Genomic DNA, 15,900 nt, shown 5'->3' with positions numbered 1-15,900 from the left:
GCAATTGAGAAATGGCTCACTTCCTGAACTTGGAGCACAAAAAAGCCTACAGCACCTGGTATTCCCAGGCGGTCTCCCATCCAGGTACTAACTAGGCCCGACACTGCTTAGCTTCCGAGATCAGACGAGATCGGGCGCATTCAGTCTGGTGTGGCCGTAGGCTCTAGTAATGCTAAGAATATTACTCTTATGCATTTGCATTTAGTAAGCTAAGCCATGCAGCCACTTGCAACATGATACCACGCTCATCGCTCGATCAGCGCTCGATCAGGCGAGATATATAAGACTGGTGGGCCCATTCAGGACTCCTATGTCTGGTAGGATAACTTTAATCCATCCATCCTGTTTCTGTTGCAGGGAGATGGAGAGAACAATCAACACAATAACGGCTTTCTTTCATGCCTCTTGAAGGACTCAATATTCTCTGTACTGCATTACATGTGAAAGTCGATTTATTACCCATGAACACACTACCTGTATGCTAATTATATGTAAATAGGTAGCTCCAGCCCTCATAATGTTGTCCAACATTTCCGCTATAAAACGGGATAAAATTATTTTGGAAACATACCAAATTTGAAAAGTAATTGAGAAGTTGTGCAATTACTAATCATGGAGCACAAAATAGCCTACAGCACCTGGTATTCCCAGGCGGTCTCCCATCCAGGTACTAACTAGGCCCGACACTGCTTAGCTTCCGAGATCAGACGAGATCGGGCGCATTCAGTGTGGTGTGGCCGTAGGCTCTGGTCCTAGTGAGTTTTGTACTTTTAAGCATCTAGTCGGCTAGACCTTGCAGTTTTGAAAGGCAATTGAGAAATGGCTCACTTCCTGAACTTGGAGCACAAAAAAGCCTACAGCACCTGGTATTCCCAGGCGGTCTCCCATCCAGGTACTAACTAGGCCCGACACTGCTTAGCTTCCGAGATCAGGCGCATTCAGTGTGGTGTGGCCGTAGGCTCTGGGCCTAGTGAGTTTTGTACTTTTAAGCATCTAGTCGGCTAGACCTTGCAGTTTTGAAAGGCAATTGAGAAATGGCTCACTTCCTGAACTTGGAGCACAAAAAAGCCTACAGCACCTGGTATTCCCAGGCGGTCTCCCATCCAGGTACTAACTAGGCCCGACACTGCTTAGCTTCCGAGATCAGACGAGATCGGGCGCATTCAGTCTGGTGTGGCCGTAGGCTCTAGTAATGCTAAGAATATTACTCTTATGCATTTGCATTTAGTAAGCTAAGCCATGCAGCCACTTGCAACATGATACCACGCTCATCGCTCGATCAGCGCTCGATCAGGCGAGATATATAAGACTGGTGGGCCCATTCAGGACTCCTATGTCTGGTAGGATAACTTTAATCCATCCATCCTGTTTCTGTTGCAGGGAGATGGAGAGAACAATCAACACAATAACGGCTTTCTTTCATGCCTCTTGAAGGACTCAATATTCTCTGTACTGCATTACATGTGAAAGTCGATTTATTACCCATGAACACACTACCTGTATGCTAATTATATGTAAATAGGTAGCTCCAGCCCTCATAATGTTGTCCAACATTTCCGCTATAAAACGGGATAAAATTATTTTGGAAACATACCAAATTTGAAAAGTAATTGAGAAGTTGTGCAATTACTAATCATGGAGCACAAAATAGCCTACAGCACCTGGTATTCCCAGGCGGTCTCCCATCCAGGTACTAACTAGGCCCGACACTGCTTAGCTTCCGAGATCAGACGAGATCGGGCGCATTCAGTGTGGTGTGGCCGTAGGCTCTGGTCCTAGTGAGTTTTGTACTTTTAAGCATCTAGTCGGCTAGACCTTGCAGTTTTGAAAGGCAATTGAGAAATGGCTCACTTCCTGAACTTGGAGCACAAAAAAGCCTACAGCACCTGGTATTCCCAGGCGGTCTCCCATCCAGGTACTAACTAGGCCCGACACTGCTTAGCTTCCAAGATCAGACGAGATCGGGCGCATTCAGTGTGGTGTGGCCGTAGGCTCTGAGCCTAGTGAGTTTTGTACTTTTAAGCATCTAGTCGGCTAGACCTTGCAGTTTTGAAAGGCAATTGAGAAATGGCTCACTTCCTGAACTTGGAGCACAAAAAAGCCTACAGCACCTGGTATTCCCAGGCGGTCTCCCATCCAGGTACTAACTAGGCCCGACACTGAGCTTCCGAGATCAGACGAGATCGGGCGCATTCAGTCTGGTGTGGCCGTAGGCTCTAGTAATGCTAAGAATATTACTCTTATGCATTTGCATTTAGTAAGCTAAGCCATGCAGCCACTTGCAACATGATACCACGCTCATCGCTCGATCAGCGCTCGATCAGGCGAGATATATAAGACTGGTGGGCCCATTCAGGACTCCTATGTCTGGTAGGATAACTTTAATCCATCCATCCTGTTTCTGTTGCAGGGAGGTGGAGAGAACAATCAACACAATAACGGCTTTCTTTCATGCCTCTTGAAGGACTCAATATTCTCTGTACTGCATTACATGTGAAAGTCGATTTATTACCCATGAACACACTACCTGTATGCTAATTATATGTAAATAGGTAGCTCCAGCCCTCATAATGTTGTCCAACATTTCCGCTATAAAACGGGATAAAATTATTTTGGAAACATACCAAATTTGAAAAGTAACTGAGAAGTTGCGCAATTACTAATCATGGAGCACAAAATAGCCTACAGCACCTGGTATTCCCAGGCGGTCTCCCATCCAGGTACTAACTAGGCCCGACACTGCTTAGCTTCCGAGATCAGACGAGATCGGGCGCATTCAGTGTGGTGTGGCCGTAGGCTCTGGGCCTAGTGAGTTTTGTACTTTTAAGCATCTAGTCGGCTAGACCTTGCAGTTTTGAAAGGCAATTGAGAAATGGCTCACTTCCTGAACTTGGAGCACAAAAAAGCCTACAGCACCTGGTATTCCCAGGCAGTCTCCCATCCAGGTACTAACTAGGCCCGACACTGCTTAGCTTCCGAGATCAGACGAGATCAGGCGCATTCAGTGTGGTGTGGCCGTAGGCTCTAGAAATGCTAAGAATATTACTCTTATGCATTTGCATTTAGTAAGCTAAGCCATGCAGCCACTTGCAACATGATACCACGCTCATCGCTCGATCAGGCTCGATCAGGCGAGATATATAAGACTGGTGGGCCCATTCAGGACTCCTATGTCTGGTAGGATAACTTTAATCCATCCATCCTGTTTCTGTTGCAGGGAGATGGAGAGAACAATCAACACAATAACGGCTTTCTTTCATGCCTCTTGAAGGACTCAATATTCTCTGTACTGCATTACATGTGAAAGTCGATTTATTACCCATGAACACACTACCTGTATGCTAATTATATGTAAATAGGTAGCTCCAGCCCTCATAATGTTGTCCAACATTTCCGCTATAAAACGGGATAAAATTATTTTGGAAACATACCAAATTTGAAAAGTAATTGAGAAGTTGTGCAATTACTAATCATGGAGCACAAAATAGCCTACAGCACCTGGTATTCCCAGGCGGTCTCCCATCCAGGTACTAACTAGGCCCGACACTGCTTAGCTTCCGAGATCAGACGAGATTGGGCGCATTCAGTGTGGTGTGGCCGTAGGCTCTGGTCCTAGTGAGTTTTGTACTTTTAAGCATCTAGTCGGCTAGACCTTGCAGTTTTGAAAGGCAATTGAGAAATGGCTCACTTCCTGAACTTGGAGCACAAAAAAGCCTACAGCACCTGGTATTCCCAGGCGGTCTCCCATCCAGGTACTAACTAGGCCCGACACTGCTTAGCTTCCGAGATCAGACGAGATCGGGCGCATTCAGTGTGGTGTGGCCGTAGGCTCTGGGCCTAGTGAGTTTTGTACTTTTAAGCATCTAGTCGGCTAGACCTTGCAGTTTTGAAAGGCAATTGAGAAATGGCTCACTTCCTGAACTTGGAGCACAAAAAAGCCTACAGCACCTGGTATTCCCAGGCGGTCTCCCATCCAGGTACTAACTAGGCCCGACACTGAGCTTCCGAGATCAGACGAGATCGGGCGCATTCAGTCTGGTGTGGCCGTAGGCTCTAGTAATGCTAAGAATATTACTCTTATGCATTTGCATTTAGTAAGCTAAGCCATGCAGCCACTTGCAACATGATACCACGCTCATCGCTCGATCAGCGCTCGATCAGGCGAGATATATAAGACTGGTGGGCCCATTCAGGACTCCTATGTCTGGTAGGATAACTTTAATCCATCCATCCTGTTTCTGTTGCAGGGAGGTGGAGAGAACAATCAACACAATAACGGCTTTCTTTCATGCCTCTTGAAGGACTCAATATTCTCTGTACTGCATTACATGTGAAAGTCGATTTATTACCCATGAACACACTACCTGTATGCTAATTATATGTAAATAGGTAGCTCCAGCCCTCATAATGTTGTCCAACATTTCCGCTATAAAACGGGATAAAATTATTTTGGAAACATACCAAATTTGAAAAGTAACTGAGAAGTTGCGCAATTACTAATCATGGAGCACAAAATAGCCTACAGCACCTGGTATTCCCAGGCGGTCTCCCATCCAGGTACTAACTAGGCCCGACACTGCTTAGCTTCCGAGATCAGACGAGATCGGGCGCATTCAGTGTGGTGTGGCCGTAGGCTCTGGGCCTAGTGAGTTTTGTACTTTTAAGCATCTAGTCGGCTAGACCTTGCAGTTTTGAAAGGCAATTGAGAAATGGCTCACTTCCTGAACTTGGAGCACAAAAAAGCCTACAGCACCTGGTATTCCCAGGCAGTCTCCCATCCAGGTACTAACTAGGCCCGACACTGCTTAGCTTCCGAGATCAGACGAGATCAGGCGCATTCAGTGTGGTGTGGCCGTAGGCTCTAGAAATGCTAAGAATATTACTCTTATGCATTTGCATTTAGTAAGCTAAGCCATGCAGCCACTTGCAACATGATACCACGCTCATCGCTCGATCAGGCTCGATCAGGCGAGATATATAAGACTGGTGGGCCCATTCAGGACTCCTATGTCTGGTAGGATAACTTTAATCCATCCATCCTGTTTCTGTTGCAGGGAGATGGAGAGAACAATCAACACAATAACGGCTTTCTTTCATGCCTCTTGAAGGACTCAATATTCTCTGTACTGCATTACATGTGAAAGTCGATTTATTACCCATGAACACACTACCTGTATGCTAATTATATGTAAATAGGTAGCTCCAGCCCTCATAATGTTGTCCAACATTTCCGCTATAAAACGGGATAAAATTATTTTGGAAACATACCAAATTTGAAAAGTAATTGAGAAGTTGTGCAATTACTAATCATGGAGCACAAAATAGCCTACAGCACCTGGTATTCCCAGGCGGTCTCCCATCCAGGTACTAACTAGGCCCGACACTGCTTAGCTTCCGAGATCAGACGAGATCGGGCGCATTCAGTGTGGTGTGGCCGTAGGCTCTGGTCCTAGTGAGTTTTGTACTTTTAAGCATCTAGTCGGCTAGACCTTGCAGTTTTGAAAGGCAATTGAGAAATGGCTCACTTCCTGAACTTGGAGCACAAAAAAGCCTACAGCACCTGGTATTCCCAGGCGGTCTCCCATCCAGGTACTAACTAGGCCCGACACTGCTTAGCTTCCGAGATCAGACGAGATGGGGCGCATTCAGTGTGGTGTGGCCGTAGGCTCTGGGCCTAGTGAGTTTTGTACTTTTAAGCATCTAGTCGGCTAGACCTTGCAGTTTTGAAAGGCAATTGAGAAATGGCTCACTTCCTGAACTTGGAGCACAAAAAAGCCTACAGCACCTGGTATTCCCAGGCGGTCTCCCATCCAGGTACTAACTAGGCCCGACACTGAGCTTCCGAGATCAGACGAGATCGGGCGCATTCAGTCTGGTGTGGCCGTAGGCTCTAGTAATGCTAAGAATATTACTCTTATGCATTTGCATTTAGTAAGCTAAGCCATGCAGCCACTTGCAACATGATACCACGCTCATCGCTCGATCAGCGCTCGATCAGGCGAGATATATAAGACTGGTGGGCCCATTCAGGACTCCTATGTCTGGTAGGATAACTTTAATCCATCCATCCTGTTTCTGTTGCAGGGAGGTGGAGAGAACAATCAACACAATAACGGCTTTCTTTCATGCCTCTTGAAGGACTCAATATTCTCTGTACTGCATTACATGTGAAAGTCGATTTATTACCCATGAACACACTACCTGTATGCTAATTATATGTAAATAGGTAGCTCCAGCCCTCATAATGTTGTCCAACATTTCCGCTATAAAACGGGATAAAATTATTTTGGAAACATACCAAATTTGAAAAGTAATTGAGAAGTTGCGCAATTACTAATCATGGAGCACAAAATAGCCTACAGCACCTGGTATTCCCAGGCGGTCTCCCATCCAGGTACTAACTAGGCCCGACACTGCTTAGCTTCCGAGATCAGACGAGATCGGGCGCGATGGGGCGCATTCAGTGTGGTGTGGCCGTAGGCTCTGGGCCTAGTGAGTTTTGTACTTTTAAGCATCTAGTCGGCTAGACCTTGCAGTTTTGAAAGGCAATTGAGAAATGGCTCACTTCCTGAACTTGGAGCACAAAAAAGCCTACAGAACCTGGTATTCCCAGGCAGTCTCCCATCCAGGTACTAACTAGGCCCGACACTGCTTAGCTTCCGAGATCAGACGAGATCAGGCGCATTCAGTGTGGTGTGGCCGTAGGCTCTAGAAATGCTAAGAATATTACTCTTATGCATTTGCATTTAGTAAGCTAAGCCATGCAGCCACTTGCAACATGATACCACGCTCATCGCTCGATCAGGCTCGATCAGGCGAGATATATAAGACTGGTGGGCCCATTCAGGACTCCTATGTCTGGTAGGATAACTTTAATCCATCCATCCTGTTTCTGTTGCAGGGAGGTGGAGAGAACAATCAACACAATAACGGCTTTCTTTCATGCCTCTTGAAGGACTCAATATTCTCTGTACTGCATTACATGTGAAAGTCGATTTATTACCCATGAACACACTACCTGTATGCTAATTATATGTAAATAGGTAGCTCCAGCCCTCATAATGTTGTCCAACATTTCCGCTATAAAACGGGATAAAATTATTTTGGAAACATACCAAATTTGAAAAGTAATTGAGAAGTTGTGCAATTACTAATCATGGAGCACAAAATAGCCTACAGCACCTGGTATTCCCAGGCGGTCTCCCATCCAGGTACTAACTAGGCCCGACACTGCTTAGCTTCCGAGATCAGACGAGATCGGGCGCATTCAGTGTGGTGTGGCCGTAGGCTCAGGGCCTAGTGAGTTTTGTACTTTTAAGCATCTAGTCGGCTAGACCTTGCAGTTTTGAAAGGCAATTGAGAAATGGCTCACTTCCTGAACTTGGAGCACAAAAAAGCCTACAGCACCTGGTATTCCCAGGCGGTCTCCCATCCAGGTACTAACTAGGCCCGACACTGCTTAGCTTCCAAGATCAGACGAGATCGGGCGCATTCAGTGTGGTGTGGCCGTAGGCTCTGGTCCCAGTGAGTTTTGTACTTTTAAGCATCTAGTCGGCTAGACCTTGCAGTTTTGAAAGGCAATTGAGAAATGGCTCACTTCCTGAACTTGGAGCACAAAAAAGCCTACAGCACCTGGTATTCCCAGGCGGTCTCCCATCCAGGTACTAACTAGGCCTGACACTGCTTAGCTTCCGAGATCAGACGAGATCGGGCGCATTCAGTGTGGTGTGGCCGTAGGCTCTGGGCCTAGTGAGTTTTGTACTTTTAAGCATCTAGTCGGCTAGACCTTGCAGTTTTGAAAGGCAATTGAGAAATGGCTCACTTCCTGAACTTGGAGCACAAAAAAGCCTACAGCACCTGGTATTCCCAGGCGGTCTCCCATCCAGGTACTAACTAGGCCCGACACTGCTTAGCTTCCGAGATCAGACGAGATCGGGCGCATTCAGTGTGGTGTGGCCGTAGGCTCGAGTAATGCTAAGAATATTACTCTTATGCATTTGCATTTAGTAAGCTAAGCCATGCAGCCACTTGCAACATGATACCACGCTCATCGCTCGATCAGCGCTTGATCAGGCGAGATATATAAGACTGGTGGGCCCATTCAGGACTCCTATGTCTGGTAGGATAACTTTAATCCATCCATCCTGTTTCTGTTGCAGGGAGGTGGAGAGAACAATCAACACAATAACGGCTTTCTTTCATGCCTCTTGAAGGACTCAATATTCTCTGTACTGCATTACATGTGAAAGTCGATTTATTACCCATGAACACACTACCTGTATGCTAATTATATGTAAATAGGTAGCTCCAGCCCTCATAATGTTGTCCAACATTTCCGCTATAAAACGGGATAAAATTATTTTGGAAACATACCAAATTTGAAAAGTAATTGAGAAGTTGCGCAATTACTAATCATGGAGCACAAAATAGCCTACAGCACCTGGTATTCCCAGGCGGTCTCCCATACAGGTACTAACTAGGCCCGACACTGCTTAGCTTCCGAGATCAGACGAGATCGGGCGCATTCAGTGTGGTGTGGCCGTAGGCTCTGGGCCTAGTGAGTTTTGTACTTTTAAGCATCTAGTCGGCTAGACCTTGCAGTTTTGAAAGGCAATTGAGAAATGGCTCACTTCCTGAACTTGGAGCACAAAAAAGCCTACAGCACCTGGTATTCCCAGGCAGTCTCCCATCCAGGTACTAACTAGGCCCGACACTGCTTAGCTTCCAAGATCAGACGAGATCGGGCGCATTCAGTGTGGTGTGGCCGTAGGCTCTAGAAATGCTAAGAATATTACTCTTATGCATCTGCATTTAGTAAGCTAAGCCATGCAGCCACTTGCAACATGATACCACGCTCATCGCTCGATCAGGCTCGATCAGGCGAGATCAGGCGAGATATATAAGACTGGTGGGCCCATTCAGGACTCCTATGTCTGGTAGGATAACTTTAATCCATCCATCCTGTTTCTGTTGCAGGGAGGTGGAGAGAACAATCAACACAATAACGGCTTTCTTTCATGCCTCTTGAAGGACTCAATATTCTCTGTACTGCATTACATGTGAAAGTCGATTTATTACCCATGAACACACTACCTGTATGCTAATTATATGTAAATAGGTAGCTCCAGCCCTCATAATGTTGTCCAACATTTCCGCTATAAAACGGGATAAAATTATTTTGGAAACATACCAAATTTGAAAAGTAATTGAGAAGTTGTGCAATTACTAATCATGGAGCACAAAATAGCCTACAGCACCTGGTATTCCCAGGCGGTCTCCCATCCAGGTACTAACTAGGCCCGACACTGCTTAGCTTCCGAGATCAGACGAGATCGGGCGCATTCAGTGTGGTGTGGCCGTAGGCTCTGGGCCTAGTGAGTTTTGTACTTTTAAGCATCTAGTCGGCTAGACCTTGCAGTTTTGAAAGGTAATTGAGAAATGGCTCACTTCCTGAACTTGGAGCACAAAAAAGCCTACAGCACCTGGTATTCCCAGGCGGTCTCCCATCCAGGTACTAACTAGGCCCGACACTGCTTAGCTTCTGAGATCAGACGAGATCGGGCGCATTCAGTGTGGTGTGGCCGTAGGCTCTGGTCCTAGTGAGTTTTGTACTTTTAAGCATCTAGTCGGCTAGACCTTGCAGTTTTGAAAGGCAATTGAGAAATGGCTCACTTCCTGAACTTGGAGCACAAAAAAGCCTACAGCACCTGGTATTCCCAGGCGGTCTCCCATCCAGGTACTAACTAGGCCCGACACTGCTTAGCTTCCGAGATCAGACGAGATCGGGCGCATTCAGTGTGGTGTGGCCGTAGGCTCTGGGCCTAGTGAGTTTTGTACTTTTAAGCATCTAGTCGGCTAGACCTTGCAGTTTTGAAAGGCAATTGAGAAATGGCTCACTTCCTGAACTTGGAGCACAAAAAAGCCTACAGCACCTGGTATTCCCAGGCGGTCTCCCATCCAGGTACTAACTAGGCCCGACACTGCTTAGCTTCCGAGATCAGACGAGATCGGGCGCATTCAGTGTGGTGTGGCCGTAGGCTCTAGAAATGCTAAGAATATTACTCTTATGCATTTGCATTTAGTAAGCTAAGCCATGCAGCCACTTGCAACATGATACCACGCTCATCGCTCGATCAGGCGAGATATATAAGACTGGTGGGCCCATTCAGGACTCCTATGTCTGGTAGGATAACTTTAATCCATCCATCCTGTTTCTGTTGCAGGGAGGTGGAGAGAACAATCAACACAATAACGGCTTTCTTTCATGCCTCTTGAAGGACTCAATATTCTCTGTACTGCATTACATGTGAAAGTCGATTTATTACCCATGAACACACTACCTGTATGCTAATTATATGTAAATAGGTAGCTCCAGCCCTCATAATGTTGTCCAACATTTCCGCTATAAAACGGGATAAAATTATTTTGGAAACATACCAAATTTGAAAAGTAATTGAGAAGTTGTGCAATTACTAATCATGGAGCACAAAATAGCCTACAGCACCTGGTATTCCCAGGCGGTCTCCCATCCAGGTACTAACTAGGCCCGACACTGCTTAGCTTCCGAGATCAGACGAGATCGGGCGCATTCAGTGTGGTGTGGCCGTAGGCTCTGGTCCTAGTGAGTTTTGTACTTTTAAGCATCTAGTCGGCTAGACCTTGCAGTTTTGAAAGGCAATTGAGAAATGGCTCACTTCCTGAACTTGGAGCACAAAAAAGCCTACAGCACCTGGTATTCCCAGGCGGTCTCCCATCCAGGTACTAACTAGGCCCGACACTGCTTAGCTTCCGAGATCAGGCGCATTCAGTGTGGTGTGGCCGTAGGCTCTGGGCCTAGTGAGTTTTGTACTTTTAAGCATCTAGTCGGCTAGACCTTGCAGTTTTGAAAGGCAATTGAGAAATGGCTCACTTCCTGAACTTGGAGCACAAAAAAGCCTACAGCACCTGGTATTCCCAGGCGGTCTCCCATCCAGGTACTAACTAGGCCCGACACTGCTTAGCTTCCGAGATCAGACGAGATCGGGCGCATTCAGTCTGGTGTGGCCGTAGGCTCTAGTAATGCTAAGAATATTACTCTTATGCATTTGCATTTAGTAAGCTAAGCCATGCAGCCACTTGCAACATGATACCACGCTCATCGCTCGATCAGCGCTCGATCAGGCGAGATATATAAGACTGGTGGGCCCATTCAGGACTCCTATGTCTGGTAGGATAACTTTAATCCATCCATCCTGTTTCTGTTGCAGGGAGGTGGAGAGAACAATCAACACAATAACGGCTTTCTTTCATGCCTCTTGAAGGACTCAATATTCTCTGTACTGCATTACATGTGAAAGTCGATTTATTACCCATGAACACACTACCTGTATGCTAATTATATGTAAATAGGTAGCTCCAGCCCTCATAATGTTGTCCAACATTTCCGCTATAAAACGGGATAAAATTATTTTGGAAACATACCAAATTTGAAAAGTAATTGAGAAGTTGTGCAATTACTAATCATGGAGCACAAAATAGCCTACAGCACCTGGTATTCCCAGGCGGTCTCCCATCCAGGTACTAACTAGGCCCGACACTGCTTAGCTTCCGAGATCAGACGAGATCGGGCGCATTCAGTGTGGTGTGGCCGTAGGCTCTGGGCCTAGTGAGTTTTGTACTTTTAAGCATCTAGTCGGCTAGACCTTGCAGTTTTGAAAGGCAATTGAGAAATGGCTCACTTCCTGAACTTGGAGCACAAAAAAGCCTACAGCACCTGGTATTCCCAGGCGGTCTCCCATCCAGGTACTAACTAGGCCCGACACTGCTTAGCTTCCGAGATCAGACGAGATCGGGCGCATTCAGTGTGGTGTGGCCGTAGGCTCTGGTCCTAGTGAGTTTTGTACTTTTAAGCATCTAGTCGGCTAGACCTTGCAGTTTTGAAAGGCAATTGAGAAATGGCTCACTTCCTGAACTTGGAGCACAAAAAAGCCTACAGCACCTGGTATTCCCAGGCCGTCTCCCATCCAGGTACTAACTAGGCCCGACACTGCTTAGCTTCCGAGATCAGACGAGATCGGGCGCATTCAGTGTGGTGTGGCCGTAGGCTCTGGTCCTAGTGAGTTTTGTACTTTTAAGCATCTAGTCGGCTAGACCTTGCAGTTTTGAAAGGCAATTGAGAAATGGCTCACTTCCTGAACTTGGAGCACAAAAAAGCCTACAGCACCTGGTATTCCCAGGCGGTCTCCCATCCAGGTACTAACTAGGCCCGACACTGCTTAGCTTCCGAGATCAGACGAGATCGGGCGCATTCAGTGTGGTGTGGCCGTAGGCTCTGGTCCTAGTGAGTTTTGTACTTTTAAGCATCTAGTCGGCTAGACCTTGCAGTTTTGAAAGGCAATTGAGAAATGGCTCACTTCCTGAACTTGGAGCACAAAAAAGCCTACAGCACCTGGTATTCCCAGGCGGTCTCCCATCCAGGTACTAACTAGGCCCGACACTGCTTAGCTTCCGAGATCAGACGAGATCGGGCGCATTCAGTGTGGTGTGGCCGTAGGCTCTGGGCCTAGTGAGTTTTGTACTTTTAAGCATCTAGTCGGCTAAACCTTGCAGTTTTGAAAGGCAATTGAGAAATGGCTCACTTCCTGAACTTGGAGCACAAAAAAGCCTACAGCACCTGGTATTCCCAGGCGGTCTCCCATCCAGGTACTAACTAGGCCCGACACTGCTTAGCTTCCGAGATCAGACGAGATCGGGCGCATTCAGTGTGGTGTGGCCGTAGGCTCGAGTAATGCTAAGAATATTACTCTAATGCATTTGCATTTAGTAAGCTAAGCCATGCAGCCACTTGCAACATGATACCACGCTCATCGCTCGATCAGCGCTTGATCAGGCGAGATATATAAGACTGGTGGGCCCATTCAGGACTCCTATGTCTGGTAGGATAACTTTAATCCATCCATCCTGTTTCTGTTGCAGGGAGGTGGAGAGAACAATCAACACAATAACGGCTTTCTTTCATGCCTCTTGAAGGACTCAATATTCTCTGTACTGCATTACATGTGAAAGTCGATTTATTACCCATGAACACACTACCTGTATGCTAATTATATGTAAATAGGTAGCTCCAGCCCTCATAATGTTGTCCAACATTTCCGCTATAAAACGGGATAAAATTATTTTGGAAACATACCAAATTTGAAAAGTAATTGAGAAGTTGCGCAATTACTAATCATGGAGCACAAAATAGCCTACAGCACCTGGTATTCCCAGGCGGTCTCCCATCCAGGTACTAACTAGGCCCGACACTGCTTAGCTTCCGAGATCAGACGAGATCAGGCGCATTCAGTGTGGTGTGGCCGTAGGCTCTGGGCCTAGTGAGTTTTGTACTTTTAAGCATCTAGTCGGCTAGACCTTGCAGTTTTGAAAGGCAATTGAGAAATGGCTCACTTCCTGAACTTGGAGCACAAAAAAGCCTACAGCACCTGGTATTCCCAGGCAGTCTCCCATCCAGGTACTAACTAGGCCCGACACTGCTTAGCTTCTGAGATCAGACGAGATCGGGCGCATTCAGTGTGGTGTGGCCGTAGGCTCTGGTCCTAGTGAGTTTTGTACTTTTAAGCATCTAGTCGGCTAGACCTTGCAGTTTTGAAAGGCAATTGAGAAATGGCTCACTTCCTGAACTTGGAGCACAAAAAAGCCTACAGCACCTGGTATTCCCAGGCGGTCTCCCATCCAGGTACTAACTAGGCCCGATACTGCTTAGCTTCCGAGATCAGACGAGATCGGGCGCATTCAGTGGGGTGTGGCCGTAGGCTCTGGGCCTAGTGAGTTTTGTACTTTTAAGCATCTAGTCGGCTAGACCTTGCAGTTTTGAAAGGCAATTGAGAAATGGCTCACTTCCTGAACTTGGAGCACAAAAAAGCCTACAGCACCTGGTATTCCCAGGCGGTCTCCCATCCAGGTACTAACTAGGCCCGACACTGCTTAGCTTCCGAGATCAGACGAGATCGGGCGCATTCAGTGTGGTGTGGCCGTAGGCTCTAGAAATGCTAAGAATATTACTCTTATGCATTTGCATTTAGTAAGCTAAGCCGTGCAGCCACTTGCAACATGATACCACGCTCATCGCTCGATCAGCGCTTGATCAGGCGAGATATATAAGACTGGTGGGCCCATTCAGGACTCCTATGTCTGGTAGGATAACTTTAATCCATCCATCCTGTTTCTGTTGCAGGGAGGTGGAGAGAACAATCAACACAATAACGGCTTTCTTTCATGCCTCTTGAAGGACTCAATATTCTCTGTACTGCATTACATGTGAAAGTCGATTTATTACCCATGAACACACTACCTGTATGCTAATTATATGTAAATAGGTAGCTCCAGCCCTCATAATGTTGTCCAACATTTCCGCTATAAAACGGGATAAAATTATTTTGGAAACATACCAAATTTGAAAAGTAATTGAGAAGTTGCGCAATTACTAATCATGGAGCACAAAATAGCCTACAGCACCTGGTATTCCCAGGCGGTCTCCCATCCAGGTACTAACTAGGCCCGACACTGCTTAGCTTCCGAGATCAGACGAGATCGGGCGCATTCAGTGTGGTGTGGCCGTAGGCTCTGGTCCTAGTGAGTTTTGTACTTTTAAGCATCTAGTCGGCTAGACCTTGCAGTTTTGAAAGGCAATTGAGAAATGGCTCACTTCCTGAACTTGGAGCACAAAAAAGCCTACAGCACCTGGTATTCCCAGGCAGTCTCCCATCCAGGTACTAACTAGGCCCGACACTGCTTAGCTTCCGAGATCAGACGAGATCGGGCGCATTCAGTGTGGTGTGGCCATAGGCTCTAGAAATGCTAAGAATATTACTCTTATGCATTTGCATTTAGTAAGCTAAGCCAGGCAGCCACTTGCAACATGATACCACGCTCATCGCTCGATCAGCGCTCGATCAGGCGAGATATATAAGACTGGTGGGCCCATTCAGGACTCCTATGTCTGGTAGGATAACTTTAATCCATCCATCCTGTTTCTGTTGCAGGGAGGTGGAGAGAACAATCAACACAATAACGGCTTTCTTTCATGCCTCTTGAAGGACTCAATATTCTCTGTACTGCATTACATGTGAAAGTCGATTTATTACCCATGAACACACTACCTGTATGCTAATTATATGTAAATAGGTAGCTCCAGCCCTCATAATGTTGTCCAACATTTCCGCTATAAAACGGGATAAAATTATTTTGGAAACATACCAAATTTGAAAAGTAATTGAGAAGTTGTGCAATTACTAATCATGGAGCACAAAATAGCCTACAGCACCTGGTATTCCCAGGCGGTCTCCCATCCAGGTACTAACTAGGCCCGACACTGCTTAGCTTCCGAGATCAGACGAGATCGGGCGCATTCAGTGTGGTGTGGCCGTAGGCTCAGGGCCTAGTGAGTTTTGTACTTTTAAGCATCTAGTCGGCTAGACCTTGCAGTTTTGAAAGGCAATTGAGAAATGGCTCACTTCCTGAACTTGGAGCACAAAAAAGCCTACAGCACCTGGTATTCCCAGGCGGTCTCCCATCCAGGTACTAACTAGGCCCGACACTGCTTAGCTTCCGAGATCAGACGAGATCGGGCGCATTCAGTGTGGTGTGGCCGTAGGCTCTGGTCCTAGTGAGGTTTGTACTTTTAAGCATCTAGTCGGCTAGACCTTGCAGTTTTGAAAGGCAATTGAGAAATGGCTCACTTCCTGAACTTGGAGCACAAAAAAGCCTACAGCACCTGGTATTCCCAGGCGGTCTCCCATCCAGGTACTAACTAGGCCCGACACTGCTTAGCTTCCGAGATCAGACGCATTCAGTGTGGTGTGGCCGTAGGCTCTGGGCCTAGTGAGTTTTGTACTTTTAAGCATCTAGTCGGCTAGACCTTGC

At 46.6% G+C, this 15,900-nt stretch overlaps 40 non-coding genes and 7 pseudogenes across 40 annotated transcripts; all 47 read right to left on the bottom strand.

The window, feature by feature from the left end:
* Positions 1-43: 43 nt before the first annotated feature.
* Positions 44-162, bottom strand: LOC138479213 (5S ribosomal RNA). Its single transcript, XR_011273008.1, has one exon. It is a non-coding gene; the product is annotated as a 5S ribosomal RNA (ribosomal RNA).
* A 464-nt stretch (positions 163-626) lies between these two features.
* Positions 627-745, bottom strand: LOC138476631 (5S ribosomal RNA). Its single transcript, XR_011270665.1, has one exon. It is a non-coding gene; the product is annotated as a 5S ribosomal RNA (ribosomal RNA).
* Positions 746-851: 106 nt separating this feature from the next.
* LOC138474307 (5S ribosomal RNA) lies at positions 852-960 on the bottom strand (annotated as a pseudogene).
* A 106-nt stretch (positions 961-1,066) lies between these two features.
* Positions 1,067-1,185, bottom strand: LOC138479212 (5S ribosomal RNA). Its single transcript, XR_011273007.1, has one exon. It is a non-coding gene; the product is annotated as a 5S ribosomal RNA (ribosomal RNA).
* Positions 1,186-1,649: 464 nt separating this feature from the next.
* LOC138476630 (5S ribosomal RNA) lies at positions 1,650-1,768 on the bottom strand. Its single transcript, XR_011270664.1, has one exon. It is a non-coding gene; the product is annotated as a 5S ribosomal RNA (ribosomal RNA).
* A 106-nt stretch (positions 1,769-1,874) lies between these two features.
* LOC138478664 (5S ribosomal RNA) lies at positions 1,875-1,993 on the bottom strand. Its single transcript, XR_011272510.1, has one exon. It is a non-coding gene; the product is annotated as a 5S ribosomal RNA (ribosomal RNA).
* Positions 1,994-2,099: 106 nt separating this feature from the next.
* Positions 2,100-2,215, bottom strand: LOC138474102 (5S ribosomal RNA; annotated as a pseudogene).
* Positions 2,216-2,679: 464 nt separating this feature from the next.
* Positions 2,680-2,798, bottom strand: LOC138476629 (5S ribosomal RNA). The gene has a single exon (XR_011270663.1). It is a non-coding gene; the product is annotated as a 5S ribosomal RNA (ribosomal RNA).
* A 106-nt stretch (positions 2,799-2,904) lies between these two features.
* LOC138479567 (5S ribosomal RNA) lies at positions 2,905-3,023 on the bottom strand. Its single transcript, XR_011273330.1, has one exon. It is a non-coding gene; the product is annotated as a 5S ribosomal RNA (ribosomal RNA).
* A 463-nt stretch (positions 3,024-3,486) lies between these two features.
* Positions 3,487-3,605, bottom strand: LOC138479314 (5S ribosomal RNA). The gene has a single exon (XR_011273100.1). It is a non-coding gene; the product is annotated as a 5S ribosomal RNA (ribosomal RNA).
* Positions 3,606-3,711: 106 nt separating this feature from the next.
* Positions 3,712-3,830, bottom strand: LOC138476628 (5S ribosomal RNA). The gene has a single exon (XR_011270662.1). It is a non-coding gene; the product is annotated as a 5S ribosomal RNA (ribosomal RNA).
* A 106-nt stretch (positions 3,831-3,936) lies between these two features.
* LOC138474101 (5S ribosomal RNA) lies at positions 3,937-4,052 on the bottom strand (annotated as a pseudogene).
* Positions 4,053-4,516: 464 nt separating this feature from the next.
* On the bottom strand, positions 4,517-4,635 carry LOC138476627 (5S ribosomal RNA). Its single transcript, XR_011270661.1, has one exon. It is a non-coding gene; the product is annotated as a 5S ribosomal RNA (ribosomal RNA).
* A 106-nt stretch (positions 4,636-4,741) lies between these two features.
* On the bottom strand, positions 4,742-4,860 carry LOC138479566 (5S ribosomal RNA). Its single transcript, XR_011273329.1, has one exon. It is a non-coding gene; the product is annotated as a 5S ribosomal RNA (ribosomal RNA).
* A 463-nt stretch (positions 4,861-5,323) lies between these two features.
* On the bottom strand, positions 5,324-5,442 carry LOC138476626 (5S ribosomal RNA). The gene has a single exon (XR_011270660.1). It is a non-coding gene; the product is annotated as a 5S ribosomal RNA (ribosomal RNA).
* Positions 5,443-5,548: 106 nt separating this feature from the next.
* Positions 5,549-5,667, bottom strand: LOC138479915 (5S ribosomal RNA). Its single transcript, XR_011273646.1, has one exon. It is a non-coding gene; the product is annotated as a 5S ribosomal RNA (ribosomal RNA).
* A 106-nt stretch (positions 5,668-5,773) lies between these two features.
* LOC138474100 (5S ribosomal RNA) lies at positions 5,774-5,889 on the bottom strand (annotated as a pseudogene).
* Positions 5,890-6,353: 464 nt separating this feature from the next.
* Positions 6,354-6,482, bottom strand: LOC138480286 (5S ribosomal RNA; annotated as a pseudogene).
* Positions 6,483-6,588: 106 nt separating this feature from the next.
* Positions 6,589-6,707, bottom strand: LOC138480351 (5S ribosomal RNA). Its single transcript, XR_011274034.1, has one exon. It is a non-coding gene; the product is annotated as a 5S ribosomal RNA (ribosomal RNA).
* A 463-nt stretch (positions 6,708-7,170) lies between these two features.
* LOC138476624 (5S ribosomal RNA) lies at positions 7,171-7,289 on the bottom strand. Its single transcript, XR_011270658.1, has one exon. It is a non-coding gene; the product is annotated as a 5S ribosomal RNA (ribosomal RNA).
* Positions 7,290-7,395: 106 nt separating this feature from the next.
* LOC138478662 (5S ribosomal RNA) lies at positions 7,396-7,514 on the bottom strand. The gene has a single exon (XR_011272508.1). It is a non-coding gene; the product is annotated as a 5S ribosomal RNA (ribosomal RNA).
* Positions 7,515-7,620: 106 nt separating this feature from the next.
* Positions 7,621-7,739, bottom strand: LOC138478918 (5S ribosomal RNA). The gene has a single exon (XR_011272740.1). It is a non-coding gene; the product is annotated as a 5S ribosomal RNA (ribosomal RNA).
* A 106-nt stretch (positions 7,740-7,845) lies between these two features.
* On the bottom strand, positions 7,846-7,964 carry LOC138476623 (5S ribosomal RNA). Its single transcript, XR_011270657.1, has one exon. It is a non-coding gene; the product is annotated as a 5S ribosomal RNA (ribosomal RNA).
* Positions 7,965-8,428: 464 nt separating this feature from the next.
* Positions 8,429-8,547, bottom strand: LOC138478174 (5S ribosomal RNA). The gene has a single exon (XR_011272066.1). It is a non-coding gene; the product is annotated as a 5S ribosomal RNA (ribosomal RNA).
* A 106-nt stretch (positions 8,548-8,653) lies between these two features.
* LOC138479798 (5S ribosomal RNA) lies at positions 8,654-8,772 on the bottom strand. The gene has a single exon (XR_011273539.1). It is a non-coding gene; the product is annotated as a 5S ribosomal RNA (ribosomal RNA).
* Positions 8,773-9,245: 473 nt separating this feature from the next.
* Positions 9,246-9,364, bottom strand: LOC138476621 (5S ribosomal RNA). Its single transcript, XR_011270656.1, has one exon. It is a non-coding gene; the product is annotated as a 5S ribosomal RNA (ribosomal RNA).
* Positions 9,365-9,470: 106 nt separating this feature from the next.
* LOC138478997 (5S ribosomal RNA) lies at positions 9,471-9,589 on the bottom strand. Its single transcript, XR_011272812.1, has one exon. It is a non-coding gene; the product is annotated as a 5S ribosomal RNA (ribosomal RNA).
* A 106-nt stretch (positions 9,590-9,695) lies between these two features.
* Positions 9,696-9,814, bottom strand: LOC138476620 (5S ribosomal RNA). The gene has a single exon (XR_011270655.1). It is a non-coding gene; the product is annotated as a 5S ribosomal RNA (ribosomal RNA).
* A 106-nt stretch (positions 9,815-9,920) lies between these two features.
* On the bottom strand, positions 9,921-10,039 carry LOC138476619 (5S ribosomal RNA). The gene has a single exon (XR_011270654.1). It is a non-coding gene; the product is annotated as a 5S ribosomal RNA (ribosomal RNA).
* A 453-nt stretch (positions 10,040-10,492) lies between these two features.
* Positions 10,493-10,611, bottom strand: LOC138476618 (5S ribosomal RNA). The gene has a single exon (XR_011270653.1). It is a non-coding gene; the product is annotated as a 5S ribosomal RNA (ribosomal RNA).
* Positions 10,612-10,717: 106 nt separating this feature from the next.
* LOC138474305 (5S ribosomal RNA) lies at positions 10,718-10,826 on the bottom strand (annotated as a pseudogene).
* Positions 10,827-10,932: 106 nt separating this feature from the next.
* On the bottom strand, positions 10,933-11,051 carry LOC138479210 (5S ribosomal RNA). The gene has a single exon (XR_011273006.1). It is a non-coding gene; the product is annotated as a 5S ribosomal RNA (ribosomal RNA).
* Positions 11,052-11,515: 464 nt separating this feature from the next.
* On the bottom strand, positions 11,516-11,634 carry LOC138476617 (5S ribosomal RNA). The gene has a single exon (XR_011270652.1). It is a non-coding gene; the product is annotated as a 5S ribosomal RNA (ribosomal RNA).
* A 106-nt stretch (positions 11,635-11,740) lies between these two features.
* On the bottom strand, positions 11,741-11,859 carry LOC138476616 (5S ribosomal RNA). Its single transcript, XR_011270651.1, has one exon. It is a non-coding gene; the product is annotated as a 5S ribosomal RNA (ribosomal RNA).
* Positions 11,860-11,965: 106 nt separating this feature from the next.
* On the bottom strand, positions 11,966-12,084 carry LOC138479719 (5S ribosomal RNA). The gene has a single exon (XR_011273468.1). It is a non-coding gene; the product is annotated as a 5S ribosomal RNA (ribosomal RNA).
* Positions 12,085-12,190: 106 nt separating this feature from the next.
* LOC138476615 (5S ribosomal RNA) lies at positions 12,191-12,309 on the bottom strand. Its single transcript, XR_011270650.1, has one exon. It is a non-coding gene; the product is annotated as a 5S ribosomal RNA (ribosomal RNA).
* Positions 12,310-12,415: 106 nt separating this feature from the next.
* LOC138476614 (5S ribosomal RNA) lies at positions 12,416-12,534 on the bottom strand. Its single transcript, XR_011270649.1, has one exon. It is a non-coding gene; the product is annotated as a 5S ribosomal RNA (ribosomal RNA).
* A 106-nt stretch (positions 12,535-12,640) lies between these two features.
* Positions 12,641-12,759, bottom strand: LOC138476612 (5S ribosomal RNA). The gene has a single exon (XR_011270647.1). It is a non-coding gene; the product is annotated as a 5S ribosomal RNA (ribosomal RNA).
* A 464-nt stretch (positions 12,760-13,223) lies between these two features.
* LOC138478101 (5S ribosomal RNA) lies at positions 13,224-13,342 on the bottom strand. Its single transcript, XR_011271999.1, has one exon. It is a non-coding gene; the product is annotated as a 5S ribosomal RNA (ribosomal RNA).
* Positions 13,343-13,448: 106 nt separating this feature from the next.
* LOC138480054 (5S ribosomal RNA) lies at positions 13,449-13,567 on the bottom strand. Its single transcript, XR_011273772.1, has one exon. It is a non-coding gene; the product is annotated as a 5S ribosomal RNA (ribosomal RNA).
* A 106-nt stretch (positions 13,568-13,673) lies between these two features.
* Positions 13,674-13,792, bottom strand: LOC138479637 (5S ribosomal RNA). Its single transcript, XR_011273394.1, has one exon. It is a non-coding gene; the product is annotated as a 5S ribosomal RNA (ribosomal RNA).
* Positions 13,793-13,898: 106 nt separating this feature from the next.
* Positions 13,899-14,017, bottom strand: LOC138476610 (5S ribosomal RNA). The gene has a single exon (XR_011270646.1). It is a non-coding gene; the product is annotated as a 5S ribosomal RNA (ribosomal RNA).
* Positions 14,018-14,481: 464 nt separating this feature from the next.
* On the bottom strand, positions 14,482-14,600 carry LOC138476609 (5S ribosomal RNA). The gene has a single exon (XR_011270645.1). It is a non-coding gene; the product is annotated as a 5S ribosomal RNA (ribosomal RNA).
* Positions 14,601-14,706: 106 nt separating this feature from the next.
* On the bottom strand, positions 14,707-14,825 carry LOC138479107 (5S ribosomal RNA). Its single transcript, XR_011272912.1, has one exon. It is a non-coding gene; the product is annotated as a 5S ribosomal RNA (ribosomal RNA).
* Positions 14,826-15,289: 464 nt separating this feature from the next.
* LOC138476608 (5S ribosomal RNA) lies at positions 15,290-15,408 on the bottom strand. Its single transcript, XR_011270644.1, has one exon. It is a non-coding gene; the product is annotated as a 5S ribosomal RNA (ribosomal RNA).
* Positions 15,409-15,514: 106 nt separating this feature from the next.
* On the bottom strand, positions 15,515-15,633 carry LOC138476607 (5S ribosomal RNA). The gene has a single exon (XR_011270643.1). It is a non-coding gene; the product is annotated as a 5S ribosomal RNA (ribosomal RNA).
* Positions 15,634-15,739: 106 nt separating this feature from the next.
* LOC138474576 (5S ribosomal RNA) lies at positions 15,740-15,848 on the bottom strand (annotated as a pseudogene).
* Positions 15,849-15,900: the final 52 nt, after the last annotated feature.

The sequence above is a fragment of the Ambystoma mexicanum genome, chromosome 8 (genome assembly GCF_040938575.1).
Source record: "Ambystoma mexicanum isolate Mex_15411 chromosome 8, UKY_AmexF1_1, whole genome shotgun sequence".
Classification (NCBI taxonomy): Eukaryota; Metazoa; Chordata; class Amphibia; order Caudata; family Ambystomatidae; genus Ambystoma; species Ambystoma mexicanum.
Note: the sequence above shows the minus strand (reverse complement) of the source record. Positions and strands in the feature narration are given on the sequence as shown.